This window comes from Chlorocebus sabaeus, chromosome 20, assembly GCF_047675955.1.
Source record: "Chlorocebus sabaeus isolate Y175 chromosome 20, mChlSab1.0.hap1, whole genome shotgun sequence".
NCBI lineage: Eukaryota > Metazoa > Chordata > Mammalia > Primates > Cercopithecidae > Chlorocebus > Chlorocebus sabaeus.
Genome location: NC_132923.1, coordinates 118,430,126 through 118,448,495, shown reverse-complemented (window position 1 = coordinate 118,448,495; position 18,370 = coordinate 118,430,126).

Here is an 18,370-nt window from a genome sequence, read left to right as displayed (position 1 = left end):
TCAGGAACAGAGAAGAGTAACGTACATCCTTGGGCAGTTTTATTTTAAATTTCATTTTGTTGCATTTTAATTTTTGAATAGCTAATACATTGACATGCTTCGAAAACCAAAAGACATCAAAATATATGCAGTAAAAATCCTCCTTCCACCTCTGTCCCTCATCTGCCCAGTTCTCAGCATCGACCCCACAGGTGACCACCGTTCATGCTTTCTTCTGTATCTTTCCAGCATTTTTTACTGCATCTCCATGCAAATGAGAATATAGAGTCTCGGTTGTCCCTCTTTTGACACAAAATGTAAAATACTAAACACACTGTCTCTCACCTTCTAATTTTTTCTCTTAACCATGGTATTCTATGGTCTAGACATACCATAATTTAATTAACCAGCTCCTTATTGCAGGGCATGGGCTGTTTTTAGCCATTTGCTAAACAGTATTGTGATGAACAGCCTTGTATACAGCTGTCATTTCACATGTGCAAGTATCTCTGTAGGATAAATTCCCACAGGGGAATTGCCAGGTCAAAGAGAACATGCATTTGAAACTTTGATGGATAGTGCCAAGGTACCCTTAGACATTGTCCCCACGGCGATACAGGAGAGAATGTCTATTTCTCCCTCACACTCACCAACAGAAGGTGTCATTTTACATTTGGATGATTGCCAGTTTGATAAGGGAACGTGACAGGTGTCTGTAGCTTTAATGGGCATTGATCTTACTATGGGTGAGTTGAACCTCTTTTCCTATGTTCAAGCATTTTTGGATTTTCTTTTCTCTAAATTGTCTCTTTGCAGTTTTTGCCCATTTTTATTTTGGGTCGTTTGACTTTCTCATCCATTTCCGTAGGTTCTTCAGGAGGGAGATTAACCATTTGCCTCTGATACGAGTTACAAACATTTTGTCCCAGTTTGTCATTTGTTTTTTTGACTTCGCTCATGATGGGATTTTTTCTGACAAGCAGAATTTTTTTTATTTTGTCTATCTATCTATCTATCTATCTATCTATCTATCTATCTATTTATTTTGAGGCGAAGTCTTGCCCTGTCACCCAGGCTGGAGTGCAGTGGCGCACCTCAGCTCACTGCAACCTCCGCCACCCAGGTTCCAGCAATTCTCCTGCTTCAGCCTCCCAAGAAGCTGGGACTACAGGCATGCACCACTATGCCCAGCTAACTTTGTATTTTTAGTAGAAACAGGGTTTCACCATATTGGCCAGGCTGGAGTTGAACTCCTGACCTCAGGTGATCCACCCACCTCGGCCTCCCAAAGTGCTGGGATTACAGGTGTGAGCCACCGCGCCCAGCCAATTTTTATAGAAGTAAATTGATCAGCCAACCATGGTGGTGCATACCTCTTGTCCCAGCTACTTGGGAGACTGAGGTGGGAGGATCGCTTGAGGCCAGGAGTTCAAGACTAGCCTGGGCAAACTAGGACAGCCCTATCTCTACAATAAATAAATAAATGAATAAATAAAAATTAGCCAGGCATGGTGGCACATGCCTGTAGTCCCAGCTACAAGGGAGGCTGAGGCTGGAGGATCGCTTAAGGCCAGGAGTTCAAGACCAACCTTGGCAGCATAATGAAGCCCTGTCTTTAAAAAAATAAATAAATAATAAGTAAATTATCCATTTTTAATGGCTTCTAGATTTATGAGTCATAATTAGAAAGTTCCCCCATTTAAAAGTCATAAGGAAACTCTGATGTTTCCTTCTGAAATGTTTAGGTTTCAATTTCACACTTAAATTTTTGATTCCTTCAACATTTATTTTAAATATAAAGTAGAAATCCAGATTTTTTTTCCAGGTGTCTATCCAGTTGCCCAACACCATTTATTAAATAATTCAGCTTTTCTTTGCTGGTTTGGTATGGTAACCTTACTAACTGTCCATCTAAATGCAGGCCTATTTCTGAGTTTTCTTTTATTTTATTGTCTGCTTGACTATTCATGGGTCAAAACTACATTGTTTTAATGATTGAGGCTTCATAGTATGGGTTGGTCCTTCCCCTGAGCACCCTCTTTTTCCAGAATTTTCCTGGCTATGCCTACTGGTTAATTTTTCATACAAACTTTAGGATAAGCATACTTCATTCAACAAAAACTGTGGGTATTTTTATCAGAATCAAAGTATATTTATCAATTAGCTGAGAGAGAATTAAAATGTCATGGTGTTGAGTCCCCCCTGCAATACGATGTATCTTTCCACTTACTCACATTCTCTTGCCTTTTAGTAATTTTGTTAATTAAAATGCTTATTGAAATAGAGCATGTATACAGGAAAGTCATAAATCATAAAGGGAACAGCACTGTGAATTTTCACAAAGCAAGCGCCCCCAGATTGAGAAACAGCCACCCAGATTGAGAACTGGAACATGACCAGCTCCCCAGAGCCCTCCTCCTTCTCCTCCTGGTGATCATACCTCTCCTCCCAAAAGGAAACACTTTTCCCATTTCTATTAGGTTGGCGCAATGTCATTACTTTTAAGGGCAAAAACCGCAATTACTTTTGCCTCAAACTAGTATCATCCTGTGTTGTCTGTTTTTAAACATTATAATGTAAATCAAAACATATGTAAAGACAATTAATGAAAAAATAAAAAGAAAAAAATGTTTAAAAAATATGTGCTCTTTTTTCCTTTTTTTTTTTTTTTTTTTTTTTGGAGACAGTGTCTTGCTCTGTCACCCAGGCTGGAGGGCAGGAGCACCATCACAGCTCATTGCAGCCTCAACCTCCCAGGCTCAGCCTACCGAGTAGCTGGGACTACAGGTGTGCACCACCACCACACCCCGCTAATTCTCTTTTTTTTTTTTTTTTTTTTTTTTTTTGAGACACTCTCACTCTGTTGCCCAGGCTGGAGTGCAGTGATGAGATCTCGGCTCACTGCAACCTCCACCTCCAGGGTTCAGGTGATTCTCCTGTCTCAGTCTCCTGAGTAGCTGGGATTACAGGTGCATGCCACCATGCCCAGCTAATTTTTTTGTATTTTTGGTAAAGAGAGGGTTTCACTGTGTTAGCCAGGATGGTCTCAATCTCATGACCTCGTGATTCACCCACCTTGGCCTCCCAAAGTGCTGGGATTACAGGCGTGAGCTACTGCGCCCAGTCACACCCAGCTAATTTTTCTATTTTTTTCAGAGACAAGGTTTCACCATGTTGCCCATGCTGGTCTCAAACTTCTAGGCTCAAGCAATCCACCTGCCTTACCCAGCCGCCCAAAGTCCTGAGATTACAGGTGTGAGCCACTGTACTGGACCCACATGTGCTCTTTGGTGTCTGACTTCTTTCACTCAACACTGTGTAAGATCCACCCACACAGCAGTGCATCATATTCTCCTCACAGCAGTGCATCATACGCTATGATGCACCAGCACCACGACTGGGCCATATAGTGTGTGTATGTTAACTCTGGCAGACACTGACAAATCATTTTCTAAAGCACTGGTACTCATTTCCACTCCACCAGTTGTCTGCTCAAATTCATTCTTCCTTTCTTGTCAGGAACATTGTGAGACTACATTTCCCAGGTTCCCTTGCAGTTAGATAAGGTCACATGATAGTGAGTGCTCACCAACAGATTATGTATGGAAGTCTATGTGTCCCTTTCATACTCCACAGTGGGTGCACCTCCTTCACTCTCCTTTCCCCCTTCCCTCTCTCTGGAGCCCACAGTGACCCAGTATCAACCATGCAAACAATGGCAATGCCCTAGGAGAAGACAGAGAAACATGTTGGAAAGGATCTGGTTTCCTGAAGACCTTTTGAAACAGAGCTGCCCCACCAACTAAGCAGCTCACCTCACACTGTGAGGAGTTAGACATGTTTGTCCTCCAAGCCAATGTATGTTGGAATCTTTTTGTTCCAAGAGTTAGATCTTTCGTCCTCAATAATACAGGAATTAGTACCAGAAGTGGGGTGTCAATCTGTGACATTGTCTTAACAGCCAGGCAATGGATGAGAGTTATTTATCACCTTATGAAGATTTTCTTTATCTTTTATTTGTCATGTAACAAGGAAAGTTCATTGAAGTGTGTTTCTCCTTGTATCTCATGTGATTTCTCCTTTAGAAATGCACCTACTATGTTATTTAGAGCACAGATGTCTATAACTCTCATCTTCATTGTGGATACACACTTGTATATTCTGACTTTCTTTGTCTTATTAAATACTTTTTAATCTAAACTCCACATTGTGTAATATTAAGATTTTTTATCTGCATTTGCCTAGCATACCTTTGCCTAGCTTTTAGGTTCAACCTTGCTGAGTTACTTTGGTTTATGAGTGCCTCGTTTATAGAACACTGAGTTAGATTTGGTTCTGTGACCAAATCTAATTTCCTTTCTTTCACTGGGCAAATTAAGCTCATTTGCATTTATAAGACCTGTGTTCTGTCATATTATTTTATGTAATTTTTTCCTGTTTATGGGTGTTTTAAATGTCTTTTGTTATGTGATTTGTTCTTTTTTATGTGGTTCTTTTGATATAGAAGGAGTTTTATACTTTTGTTCATTGTTATAACTTTACATAATATTCTTAGTCCACAATTTCTCAGAAAGTAAGAACACTGCAGTGTTTCTTCCTCTTCTTGCCTATCTCCCCAGCTTTCCCCCAATACACCTAATGAGGCACTGATGGGTTACTTTCTCAGTGATCTCCTCTGTTCTGTTGCATGTTTTCATACTACTTGTCTCGATTTGCCAGCTTTGAAAGATGTTCTTTCTGCTTCCATTGTGTAATGGTTAGCACTCTCGACTTTGAAAGATGTTCTCTGATTCCCACCTACTACAGAAGAAGCACTTTGCAAACATACCCTGTTTCCTGACTTCTTTCGCCCATGCCCTCCCGTTTCTTCTCAGATGCATCATTTCTAACCTCATCACGGACGCCTGCATTCACATCACATCTATTCCTCTACTTCCCACATTTGTGTTAGTCTCAGTTCCACACTCCACCAGTCAATGCACTACCAGCCCTCTGCCAGTCATGGGGCTGAAGTTCATCCTCTAGATGAGAGGACTCCAGAGAGACTCCACAGGGACAATATCCACTGAGTTCTGCCATATTCAGAATTGCTGGTGTGTGGTGTGTATATCTGAAGGACAGCTTGGCTCAATATAAAATCCTGTCTCACACCTTCTTTTCTCAATTAGATCTCATTGGCATTGCTCGGCTGTCTTCTGATATCTTACTATTGCCTTATTATTACAAATATGGGAAGGAGCTAGGTTTTCCTGGCCTATTGTAGGCAATGCCTTCTGCTCTTTGGTGTTTAAGAGATAGAGACGCTGTCTCTTCTGGATGAGCCCCTTGCTGGCACAAGTGCGCTTTTGCTCATCTTTTCTGGACTCTCCAGTGGTGGAGCAATCTTGCCCTTTATACACTCCCACGTTGTTTCTGCCACCCTTCACCCCAAGTGGCTTGTGTGCCAAGGGTGGCTGCACTTGACAGCCGTTATGCCTGCCTTATGTTCCAGGCTGCTCTTTCTGCATTCAAGTTTGGCTGAAGATGGAGTTTGTGAGGGTCTTTAGGCACAATATCCAGGTGGGGAAGATGAAAACTGCTTTTTCATGCTGACACGTTCACATCAGCATTCTGTGGACCCTACAGCTGCCCTCACCTGCATGCAGCACTTCAGGTGCCACAAACAGAGGCCACAGCTCCTGCTTTTGACAAGCAGCCATCAGTCTCCTGGCAGAATGGAGAATCAGGAAACCTCTGGAATCAGAGGCTGTCTCTCTTGCCGTTGTCCCACATAACCATACGAGTTGACTATACAGTCAGCCTTCTGTATCCACACGTCCTCATCCACAGATTCAACCCATCAGGGATCTCAAAAGTGTGACAAATAATTAAAAATAATACAACAGTAAATAATGCAAATAATAAATAGAACAACTGAAGAAAATACACATTTTAAAATACAATATAACAACAACTTATACAGCATTTACACTGTATCAGGTATTATAAGTAACCTAGAGAAGATTTAAAGTAATGAGAGGATAGGCCAGGCACAGTGGCTCGTGCCTGCACTTTTGGCACTGTAGGAGGCCTAGGTGTGCAGATTACTTGAGGTCAGGAGTTCAAGACCATCCTGACCAACATGGTGAAACCTGTTGACCTGACAGAAGGAGAATCAGAATTAGTCTCAGATTTTAATGTCGAACATGCTGCAGGCCCACTTGCCCTCTTTTTTATAGCAGAGTACATGAACATCATTATAATAAATGCCCTAACTACCACAATCTTTCTAGGAGCACTATACACTATGCATTTTCCAGAACTCTGTACCACATATTTTATTATCAAAACCCTCCTCTTAACCTCCCTGTCTCTATATATATATGTGTGTGTGTGTGTGTGTATATATATATATATATAGAGAGAGAGAGAGAGAGAGAGAGAGAAAGCATGAGAGAGAGAGAGAGAAAAAAAAATCAGCCAGGCATGGTGGCTCATGCCTGTGATCCCAGCTATTCAGGAGGCCAAGGCATGAGAACTGCTTGAACCCGGGAGGTGGAGGCTGCAGTGAGCCGAGATCACGCCACTGCACTCCAGCCTGGGTGATGGAGTGAGACCCTGTCTCAAAAAAATAAAAATAAAAATAAAGTATATGAGAGGATGTGTGAAGTTTATACACAAATACTACAGCATTTTATAGAAGGGACTTGAGCATCTGCAGATTTTAGTATCACCGCAGATACCAAGAAACAACCGTATATTGTGAGTCCCGTGAAGACAGTAAAGTAGGCAAAGGGAAGAAAAGTGATGCAGGCTGCTAATTTAGTTAAGGCAGACTTTTCTGAGTAAAGGCTGTTTAAGCAGAGTGATAAATGACACAAGGGCTCACCTGGGCAGCTACCCAGGGGAAGGTCATTCCAAGCAGAGGGAGCAGCAGTGATAGTTTAAGGCATGACAAGGAGGCTGGAGAGGAGCTGATGAGGGGCAGGTGCAGTCTGAAAGATAAACAGAGCTGGGCACAGTGGCTCAAGTCTGTAATCCCAGAACTTTGGGAGGCCGAGGTGAGAGGATTACTTGAGTCCCAGAGTTCCAGACTAGCCTGCACAATATGGTGAAACCCTGTCTCTACTAAAGATACCAAAAATTAGCCAGGTGTCATGGTACACACCTGTAATCCCAGGTACTCAGGAGGTTGAGGCAGGAGAATCACTGGAATCCAGGAGGTAGAGGTTGCAGTGAGCCGAGATCGCACCATTGCACTCCAGCCTGGGTGATAGGGTGAGACTCTGTCGAGAAAGAAAGAGAGAAAGAAAGAGGGAAAGAAAGAAAGAAAGAAAGAGAGAGAGAGAGAGAGAGAAGGAAGGAAGGAAGGAAGGAAGGAAGGAAGGAAGGAAGGAAGGAAGGAAGGAAGGAAGGAAGGAAGGAAGGAAAGAAAGAAATGCCAATTAGCTGTGCATGGTGGTGCACACCTGTAGTCCCAGCTACTCAGGAGGCTGAGGTGGGAGGATTGCTTGAGCCCATCAGGTCGAGGCTGCAGTGAGCCATGACTGCACCACTGCACTCCAGCCTGGGTGACAGAGTGAGACCCTGTCTCAAAAACAAAGCAAGGCCAGCTGCAGTGGCTCATGCCTATAATCCCAGCACTTTGGGAGGCCGAGGTGGGTGGATCACCCAAGGTCAGGAGCTGGAGATGAGCACCAGCCTGGCCAACATGGAGAAACTCCGTCTCTACTAAAAATACAAAAAATATCTGGGCATGGTGACACACACCTGTAATCCCAGCTTCTTGAGAGACTGAGGCAAGAGAATTGCTTGAACCCGGGAGGCAGAGATTTCAGGGAGCTGAGAGTGCACCACCGCACTCCAGCCTGGGCAACTGAGCAAGACTCTGTCTCTAAATAAATAAATACTAAAAACAAAAACTAAAAAGATAAACAAGGGCAGCGAGTTACCCACGGCCCTGGTGCTGTCTTGCTGTCTTTGGTTTTACTCTGAGTGGGAGTTACTGCAGGATTTGAGCAGCGGCAGGGCATCGTCTGACTTGCTTTTAAAGGGATCACTCTAGAAGCCACGTAGAGAATAAACTACAGGAAGACACGAAGTAGAAATAGGGTGAGGCTCACACGAAGGAGCTTCTTGACTTCAACACTGACAGGCACCCCTGCAGATGAGGTCTGCAAGCCCAGGCCTCCTGCCCTCACCTGCTCTGATGGAATCTCTGCCAAGCCAAGTCCAATGGCAGGAGGAGCTAAGGCGCCCAGGGACAAGCTGCCCTTCATAAGGGCAGGGACCCTGCCTCCTCAGCCGCTCTTCTCCACTGCAATATTTGCTCTCTCATGACCAGACACGGAAGCCCTGACCACCGGTAGCTTTGCAGGTGAGGAGGGGCACCTGGGGACAGCTCCCAAGGGCAGGCGCTGCGGGTCAGTCCCTGATGCCAAGGTGCGGGGTGGACACTAGGTGGCAGCATAGCTCCGCTGAGAAGGCGGCCGTGCGCTCCATGGAGCTGGGTGTGTTGAAATCCCAGAAAGAAGGGGCTTCTTGGGAAGTGCCAAAACCTCCCTCAGCCCCCTCGCTTTCATGGATGAGGATGGCAGTGAGGAATATGGTGGTGAATTCAGGAGTTTCCAAGACGATAAATACTTTTCACTTCAATCACTTCCTGTGACCCTAACAGCAAATATTGTGAGTTGGTCCGTGGGGACCTGTTACTTCATTTTGCAGTGTATACAGAGGCTCAAAGACAGCACCGTGGCTGCCGAGCCCGGCCTTCTTCCGAGCTGTTCACCCCTTCCAGAACTGGGCCCAGTGGCAGGGCAGACAGTGGAGGTGGGAGAAGTGAGAAGTCCCTTTACCTGTGTCTGGAAAACACGTCGAGAGCAGTGTACAGAGTTTGGGACCCTTTTAGGGCCCTCCAGAAGCCCCTCACGTCAGTTGATGGAGGGGTATCTAAATTCAACACACATAAAATCAAAAGTGGCAGCAAAGGAGGAATTATATTTGTCACTGCCTATCTTTATCAACACTCCACTAACGGTGTCATTATTCATTATCATGCAAAAAAGTGAGGGTGGCTTCCTTTGTGCCTCCCTCAACAGACCTAGTCAACCCCCACATTTTAAAGCATCCTATACCTCTCCTTCAGCACAGAACTAAAGAAAATCTGTTCAGAAATACCATTTGACCCAGCGATCCCATTACTACGTATATACCCAAAGGATTATAAATCATGCTGCTATAAAGACACATGCACACATATGTTAACTGTGGCACTATTCACAATAGCAAAGACTTGGACCCAACCCAAATGTCCATCAATGATAGACTGGATTAAGAAAATGTGGCACATATACACCATTGGAATACTATGCAACCATAAAAAAGGATGAGTTCCTGTCCTTTGTAAGGACATGGATGCAGCTGGAAATCATCATTCTCAGCAAACTATCACAAGGTCAGAAAGCCAGACACCGCATGTTCTCACTCATAGGTGGGAATTGAACAATGAGAACACTTGGACACAGGGTGGGAAACATCACACACCGAGGCCTATCGTGGAGTGGAGGGAGAGGGGAGGGATAGCATTAGGAGATATACCTAATGTAAATGATGAGTTAATGGGTGCAGCACACCAACATGGCACATGTATACCTATGTAATAAACCTGCACGTTGTGCACATGTGCCCTAGAACTTAAAAGTATAATAATAATTTTTAAAAAGTTAATTGTAGAACAAATTAAAAGACACTGTACAAACAACAAAAAAAGAAAATCTATTTAACGTTCTTTGTTTTTTTTTTTTTTGTTTTGAGACAGGGTCTTAACTGTGTCACCCAGGCTGAGCACAAACAGAGCTCACTGCAGCCTCGACCTCCCAGGCTAAATCGATCCTCCCACTTCAGCCTCCCTAGTAGCTGGGACTATAGGCATTTGCCACCACGCCTGGTTAATTTTAGTTTTCTTAGAGATGAGGGTCGCAACTGGTTGCCCAGGCTGGCCTCAAACTCCTGGCCTCAAGAGATCCTCCTGCCTAGTCCTCCCAAAATGCTGGGATTACAGACATAAGCCACCGTGCCCAGCCAGCATTCTCTTAAGTAACTATGGGATCAACGTCTCTCCCTTCCAACAAACTGTTAGCTTCAAAAGAACAGGAACTGGTCTCTGTGCTCAGCACTGCAACCTCAACTCCCAGGACTATGTGTGATGCATAGAAGCTGTTCAATAACATGAGTTAATGAATGCGTGAATGTCCTGGCCTAATCTCATGGCCTCCAAGAGGTGTCTCCTGCCGCGGAGTTTTGCAGAACCCACAGCAAACGACAATCTGTTGCTGCCTCAGGGCCAACTGCCTTCCATGAACCCGGAACTGAAGTTGGTTCCAAGTCAAAAGCTTCCCCAGGTTTGGGCTTGTTCCCCCAGCTGATGGGCAGATAGAGCAGAATTGGAGATGACCCAGCGAGGCCGGCCCCAGCCCCACTCCCGCTCCCCAGCCCATTCACTGGCTGGGAGTCCTGCCCAGGCTGCAGGATGGAGAAGTCAGGAGAGCCTTGCTCGTAAATTACATTTTAGACAGTCTGCTGGGAAGATTAGAATCACACTGGTTTGGAGCCAGGGCTTTCCAGAGTGTCCCTGCAGGAAAAGAGGATCCGGGATAAACAGTGAAAGGGAAAGAGAGAAGGGGAGGGGAAGGGGGAGAAGGAGGTGGCCAGGGATAGGGAAGAGAGGGAGGGAGAGAAGGAGAGGGAAGGGAGAGAAAAAAAAGAGAGAGAGACAAAAGACAGGGAGCAAGGGGTGGGGGCGGCATGCACAACCAGAGCAGTGAAGACCAGAAGCCACAGAGAAGGGCCAGGGGACACAGAGCTGGGCAGAAGGAGCCAAGATGCCTACACAGGCAAGTGGGCTGGCACCACCCCCTCTCGCTTTTGCAGTTTTCCCAATCCTGGGTGCTGAGGGGAGCATGTCCCAGCGTCTTTCTCTCGCAGAGAAGACTGATAGCCTCACTGGTCCTCAATAACAAGGGAGAAGGATTCTTCTCAACCAAGGCCCGGACTGGGGAAGACGTTTCTCCAAGGTCACGCAGCAAACCTGGTGGTGGATCCGAGGACTTCAGGTCCTAGGCCGCCACTAAATGCTGTTCTTGGAGTCCCCTTGTTGGAGCAGGACAGGCCTCGAGGACAGATGTGTGGAGGACACACGTTCTCATGCTTCCTCGGTTTCCCCTGCAGCAGCATCTACTTGTTTCTCACCGCGAGACTCCTCTTCTCCCCACCACGCTGCAACAAGGAATGAACTTTGGCCTCAAAATTTTAAAACAACGAGCTCCAGCCTTCAGAAAGAAACCATTTTTTTAACCAAACTTTAAGCCCTGAGATCACAGAAGGGCACGCTTCTCGGACTGGGATTCAGTAAACCTGGCTTCAGATCCCACTCAGCTACAAATTCACTGTATGGTCTTGGGGTACCCACATGATGCCTCTGGGCCACATTTTCCTAGAGAAGCAGAAGAGTGGAGTAGTGGTCCCCAAAGGGAGCTTTCAATTTTTTAACGATCCTTATCTCCCCCTTGGAAGAAAGCCCAGGTAGGGTACACAGAGTGAGCACTGGATTGGGAGTCTGGGGCGCCGTTGGTCCCAAGAGACATAGCTCGTAGCTCAAGCCTCACCTTGGCAGGCCCTTTCAGAGTCAGCAGCACTGGTTAAAATGCAAGCATGGCCGGGCGCAGTGACTCAAGCCTGTAATCCCAGCACCTTGGGAGGCTGAGGTGGGCGGATCACCTGAGGTCAGGAGTTCAAGACCAGCCTGGCCAACATGGTGAAACCCCGTCTCTACTAAAAATACAAAATTAGCCAGGCATGGTGGGTGTGTGCCTGTAATCCTAGCTACTTGGGAGGCTGAGGCAGGAGAATTGCTTGAACCCGGGAGGCAGAGGTTGCAATGAGCCGAGATTACGCCACTGCACTCCAGCCTGGGCAACAAGAGCGAAACCCAGTCTCTAAAAAAAAAAAAAAAAAAAGGCAAGCATATCTCTTACCTGCTACTACATTTGAGCTTTCCTGCAACCCTGTGGGATAGGCCTTTCAATTCTGCCCATACCGAGGAGAAAAATGAGACTTGGGTAGAAGTGATTTGCTGCTGGTGACTCAGCTCAGAGGCAGCAGACGAGGCAGGAGTCTGATGGACGGAAGCCCGTCCGAGCCCACAGCCCCAGCACATCCCTGCTCTACCCAATGGCTGAACTAAGATGGGAAGAAATTTGGGGTGGATGAACGGCAGATAACAGCTGCCTCCCACAAGGAACCTCTGGATCATCTCCCCAGGAAACCTATTGCCCCAAATCTCTATTGTACAAAAAGATATTTTGGTACTGACAAGAAAAACTGAGACCCAGAGAAGGTTTTGTAGCTCCGGGCATCCATTCTGCTCCACTCATAAGACAAGAGTTACCAGAAAAAAATTCAGGACAATAATTGAGGCATATACTAAAAATATATTCCTAGTTTATCTGAAATTCACATTTAACAGAGCAGTTTTATTTGCTAAATCTGGTGCCTTCGGTGAGACACATCCTACTCCCCAGTTTCCATCACCCTTTCGGACTGGGATAGATGGGGGTGATCTGAATCCATAGCCTGTGTCTCTTTCTTCCCAACCTGAGCTATACTCACCTGGAATCCTGGGCCTTGCAATGAAGAAACATTGGAAGAGAAACTTGGGATATAATTATTTTGTTCAACAAAGCATTGAAGTCCAGCCATCTCTAATGCACATCCCAAGTCTCGGGGGTTGTCCAAGGAGGCCTCTGTGTTGGGGCAGCCAGCGGCCCTTGGAATCCATTGAGCCCTGACCATATGACCTCAAGCCAGTTCCATCACCCCTCTGGGCCTCAGTTTTCACATCTGTGAAATGGGAACCCATTCCTCCTTTCCCCGCAGCCCTGGTCCAGGACACCACAGCTCTGGAAGCATCTCCACACCCTGTGCCCATCGCTCTCGGGACCTAGGCTTTGGGCTCGGTGAACGCTTCATGTCCCTTCTCCTCCAAGGTCAGGGTGGAGGGTAAGGGTTGGGAGGGCAGCCTGGTCCTGCCACTGGAAGATGATACTTCTGCCTTGTGACCAAGTATCACACATGCCCCAGACCTATGTGTCTCCTGCCCCCAGGCCCAGCTAGTCAAAACCCCTGCTGATGCAAATGAATCACTGAGCCTCCCACGAGGTGCCCCGTGTGGATGATCCGCCGCAATCCCCACCATCATCTCAAACCCCCTGCAACTCCCATCACCCGGCGACGCTACAGTTACTCTGTGTGTGGCCTGCCTCCCCCCAGGTCACTGGGCCCCCGTGGGCAGTGATCCTGTCTGTTCCGTTTACTGTCGCGTGCCCAGGGCCAAGAACGGTGCCTGGCACATGGTAGGTGCTCAGGATCTTGTTGTGAAATACACACGTGGACAACACAGTAAGGTGACTGCTTTACTATCCCCTTTCACAAATGAAGAAACTGAGAGGTAGAGATGAAGCCCGTTGCCCAAGGCATACAGTGGGTGTATTTGAACCCAGGCAGCCTGACTCCTGAGACTATCCTGTTAACTACCACCCTACACAGAAGCACACGAAAAATGAATGCATGAGTGAACGAATACGTAAGTGAAGGAGTGAATGAACGCATGAGTGAATGAATGAATACATTAATTAATGAATGCATAGTGAGTGAATGCATGCATGAGTGAATGAATGAATGAATGAGTGAATGAATGAATACATGAATGAATGAATGCATAGTGAATGAACGCATGCATGAGTGAATGAATGCATGAGTGAATGAATGAATGCATGCGTGAGTGAATGAGTGAATTCATGCGTGAGTGAATGAATGAATGAATGCGTGAGTGAATGAATGCATGCATGCATGAGCCACCCTCCATCCTTCACCCATCTCCCTTAGGGACCTGTATTTCTCCCACAGTGTGGAGCAAAGCAGTCCCTATAAATGGCGGTAAACAGTCAACCTGAGGCTTTAACCATCAGGTGCTCATGGAGACCCACTCAGAGACGGGCAGCACTGGCTCTGAGTCACGCAGCATGTTGGTAGGGGGCAGAGCATCCTGTCCCAAGGACCCTGGCCCTCGAGCCTAGCCCTGCCCCACTCTGAGACCCTGGTGTGTTTGGTAGCACAGTCGTGGCTGGGGGTAAACTCCAGGCTTGTTGTTGACTACCTGGGTGATCTTAGGTGAGTTCTGCACCTCTCTGAGTCTCTCCTGTTACAAAATGGGAACACTGCTACCCAACTCTCAGGGCTGTTCTGAAAATGATGAGGTGGCATCGTGGACAACAAGCTGACTTGGAAAACAGGCTCCGCTCAGCAGATACCACCAGTCCCCTCCCAGCCTCTACCCCACCAGCACTGACTGGGGCCCGCCAAACCCGAGAGCCAACCTGACAACTCTATGAAGTCTGAATCACTGGGAAATAATTGAGATTAATTCCTCAGCCTCCTGCACATACCACCCACCTCTCCTCCCAGCAGGCCTGGGAGGATTTATGAGTTAATGGTGGCATTGTCATGTAAAGGGCTTTGAGATCCGGAGAGAGAGCCCTGGGAATGTATAGAGTATGAAATGGGAGGCATAATAGTATTAGCACCCAATTACTCCAGGATGTTCACTCCACTCCCCCGCAGCTAAAACTAAGAGCTCTCTCCCCTCGTGACCCTTCCGCACGCCCCTGAAAGGACCAGGCAGGCAGATGCATTTGTCTCAGGCCTGAATCCCTCCAGCTTGCTGTGTGGCCTTAGGAAACTCACACACCCTCTCTGGGCATCTTGCCGCATTAGCTTTCCTGAGGGTCCCAGCAAATCAACAATGATACACCCAGCCTGCCCCTCCGCCCCCAAGTGGTGGCCCTACCAGGGATAGAACCTCGCATGGGTGTCAGAGAAGAAGCCAGGGATCTCAGCTGCCAGCCCAAGGTCCTTCCCCACCCCTCACTGAGGCCCCAACACCTGGACAAATCGCTCTCTGAATCTTTCATATGAAGAACTCGCACGCAGCAGCTCAGATAACCTTCCAGAGGAATGCACTTAATCCTGGCCACGGCTCTCTAAAGCAGCTGCGATTATGATTCCCAATCTTTGGGTGAGAAACGGAGGCCACAGGGCAAGTTCTTGCCCACAGACCCAAAGCTATGAAGCAGGTGACCAGGGTTCAAATCCAGGAAGCCTAACTCCAGACCTGCCTCATACGTGCTCAGTATGGAGGAAAAGGCCCAACCTCCTTCCAGAGTTCTCACCCTCCGAGCTTCGTGCTGGAGCATCTGACTGCTCCCCACTTCCCCTTGCTGATAGTAGAGCCAGAGCACAGCTTCAGTTAGCAGTGACCACCCTCCAGGCCCTGTGCTGAGCGCCGCTGACCCGAAGCCCAGGAAATGCATGTCTGCATCCTTGTTCTACAGATGAGGAATTTAAGGCCCAGAGAGGGTACTTGGCCCAAAGTCTCATAGCTAAGATGTGGCCACTCCATCATTTATGTCACCTCCCAATTTCATTCTTTTTTTTTTTCTTTGAGACAGAGTCTCACTCTGTCACCCAGGCTGGAGTGCAGTGGCATGACCACAGCTCACTGCAGCCTCAACCTCCTGGTCTCAAGGGATCCTACCACCTCAGCTTCCTGAGTAGCTGGGACTGCAGGTGCATGCCACCATGCCTAGCTAATTTATTTTATTTTTTGAAGTAGAAACGGAGTTTTGCTACGTTGCATAGGCTAGCCAAATGACCTTCCTGCCTCGGCCTCCCGAAGTACTGGGATTGCAGACATGAGCCACCACTCCCGGCCTGAGCCACCACGCCCGGCCTGATTTCATCTTCCTTAGAGCACATCCTGTTCCCTCCATCTCTTTTCTTGCATTTGTGCACAGTGCGGGTGTCTGCCCAGGCCTCACCTTTCCCCTTCACTGCCGGGTTTCTAGTGCCTGGGGCAGTGATGGGCACACAGTAGGTGCTCAACCGCCATGTATAAATAATGCTTGGAAGGAAGCGTTTTGTAGGCTACGGGCCTGAGGAGTCTTCCTCATGGGGTAAGAATGAGGACCTTCCACTTAAGCAGCCTGAGCAAAGCGAGGGGTTGAGGCTGGGATGGGTATGGAGGCCCCTCAGAGAGAGAGAATCAGCAAAGGCATGGACCATGGCTGCATTGCACCCAAAGCCTCTCAATGTCTTGGGTCTGATGTGCAGCCCAGCCCGTCTGGCACAAATGACACCCAAAGGAAGCATTCAGATCCTTTGTTCCCTCAGGCAGCTGGGGGTCTCTAGGACCCTCCTGGGTCCCAAAACTCCCTCTGCCAGCCACAGTGGTTGCGGGCCAACCTGCCCTTCCCAATGGGAGCAATACAGCCTTTCTGGAAGTCTCTAAGGCCTCCGCCTCCTTCCTCGGAGACAGCCAGTGTCCTTGTCTTGGCCCAGGTCCTCACCTTCCTCCTTTGGCTCCCTTACCCCTCCCCACCTGCCCACCCCCATCAGAAGTTAATTCCTCAGAAACTTTCCTTGGGAGCAATTTCCACTTCTTATTATGCCCGCTGCGCCGGCCCGGCTCGGTGCTATCTGGCTCTGTACAGCAGGGAAGACGGTCTGACACTTGCCTGGAATAGCAGAGGTGACGGAGAGGGGGGCGGCTCCTGGGATTACGATAAGGGCTCTCAGGCCGCTTGGTATGCCGGCCCAGGCTGCACGCTTTACCTTCCATATTGGGGTGATAAAGATGATTTTCCATGCTGGTCCCTATCTCCTATCAAGACCAAACATTCAAATGCAGCCCTACGTTTTCAACTCTGCAGCACCCTGCGAGACACCGCCTCCTCCAAAGGAAATGGAACCTTACTATTTGAAAGGTAAAAAAAAAAAAAAAAAAAAAAAAAAATTAATTGAAGTAGCCAGGTCAATCCCTCCCTATCGACTCCTGGATTTAATGAAAAAATGAAGACCCATTTTGAAGGCAGGTGTGCCTATGGGGGGCAGAAAGAGAGAGAGGGGGACTGGGAGGTATTTGGCTGGCTTCAAGAAAGCCCCATGCACGCCTTCAGGAGGGTTCCAGACAAGGGCACCCTGTCCCAACCCACTTGCAGGTGCCCTGTCCTCAAAGTTGTAAAATCCCAGCCAAGGAGGAAGACCTTGACCCAAAAGAGAGGTGCCAGGTTGGAAGAAGCAGGAGGGGTGGGGTGGAGGAGAGAGCGTGACTTCACTTCCCATCTTAATAAAATTTTACCAAAGAAGAAAGAGGCTTCAGGAAGGTTTGGCTTCTGTTTATATTATTATTATTATTTTAGGATTTCAGAATTGTTTCCTGGGTTCGGAGTCTGTCAGCAGAATATTTATTGTACTTTATGGTACATTAGTAACGAGATTGTCTTCCCTTTCCACCGCCAACTTCAAACCCCCTGTCATTCTGGAAGGAGAGGGTATTAAGGAGGAAGATTTCTTTTTTGCCAAAGTCAGCAGCTACGGCAGAGATGCCACAGCTCCCAGAACTCCAGCTGCCGTGGCGTCGCCCACAGGGCCTGGGGAGGAGTGGGGGAAGCCGCTAAGCTTTCAGGCTTTGTGCCCTGGCTGGGCCTGGCACCACCATGATCATTGTTCCTCTTGGTCATCGTGCACCCCATGCACCCGCACCTGACACCACCTGAACTCTTCAGAGGGCTGCTGGGAGCAGCCTGTGGAGCAGGAAGAGGCCCTGCCCCCTGTGCCTCCCCATCCCCAGAGGGGCGCCACACCCCAGCACAGCCTCAGCACCAGCCACAAATTACAGCCTGGACAACCGTGGATCACTGGCCTGCAGGAAGGGGCCGGCGTGGGGCGCCGGGGATAAGGAGGCAGCCCCATCCCCCTCCTGTGGGAGCAAAGGGACAAAGGGGCTGGAACAGAGAGGTTGGCCGCCTAGCCGGCTGCCCTGCCCACAGCAACTTCTCCTACAGGTTTTACAAGTCTGCCCTGGAGGCGGGGAGAAACGTGGCCACAAGCCACTAATTACAAATTGGTTCAGGGAGGGAAAGGCTGGAGAAGCGGTTTCCACATCAGTTCCAACCTCAGTGGGAATTTCTCCTCTTTCTGGGATGGGTCCTGCAGCCAGCTCTGGGCTGGCAGAGGGGTCCCAGCCTCTGCCCCGCTGGGTGTTTGCCTGCCGTCCCTCTCCGGGCCTCATTATTTTCCCACCTGTCAACCAAGGGATTGGATGAGATCAGCTCCAGGGATATTCCTAATTCTGGTAATAACAACAATGATAAGAGCTGTCACAGGTGGCCGGCCGCAGTGGCTCACGCCTGTAATCCCAACACTTTGGGAGGCCGAGGCGGGCAGATCACGAGGTCAGGAGATCAAGACCATCCTGCCTAACACGGTGAAACCTTGTCTTTACTAAAAATACAAAAAA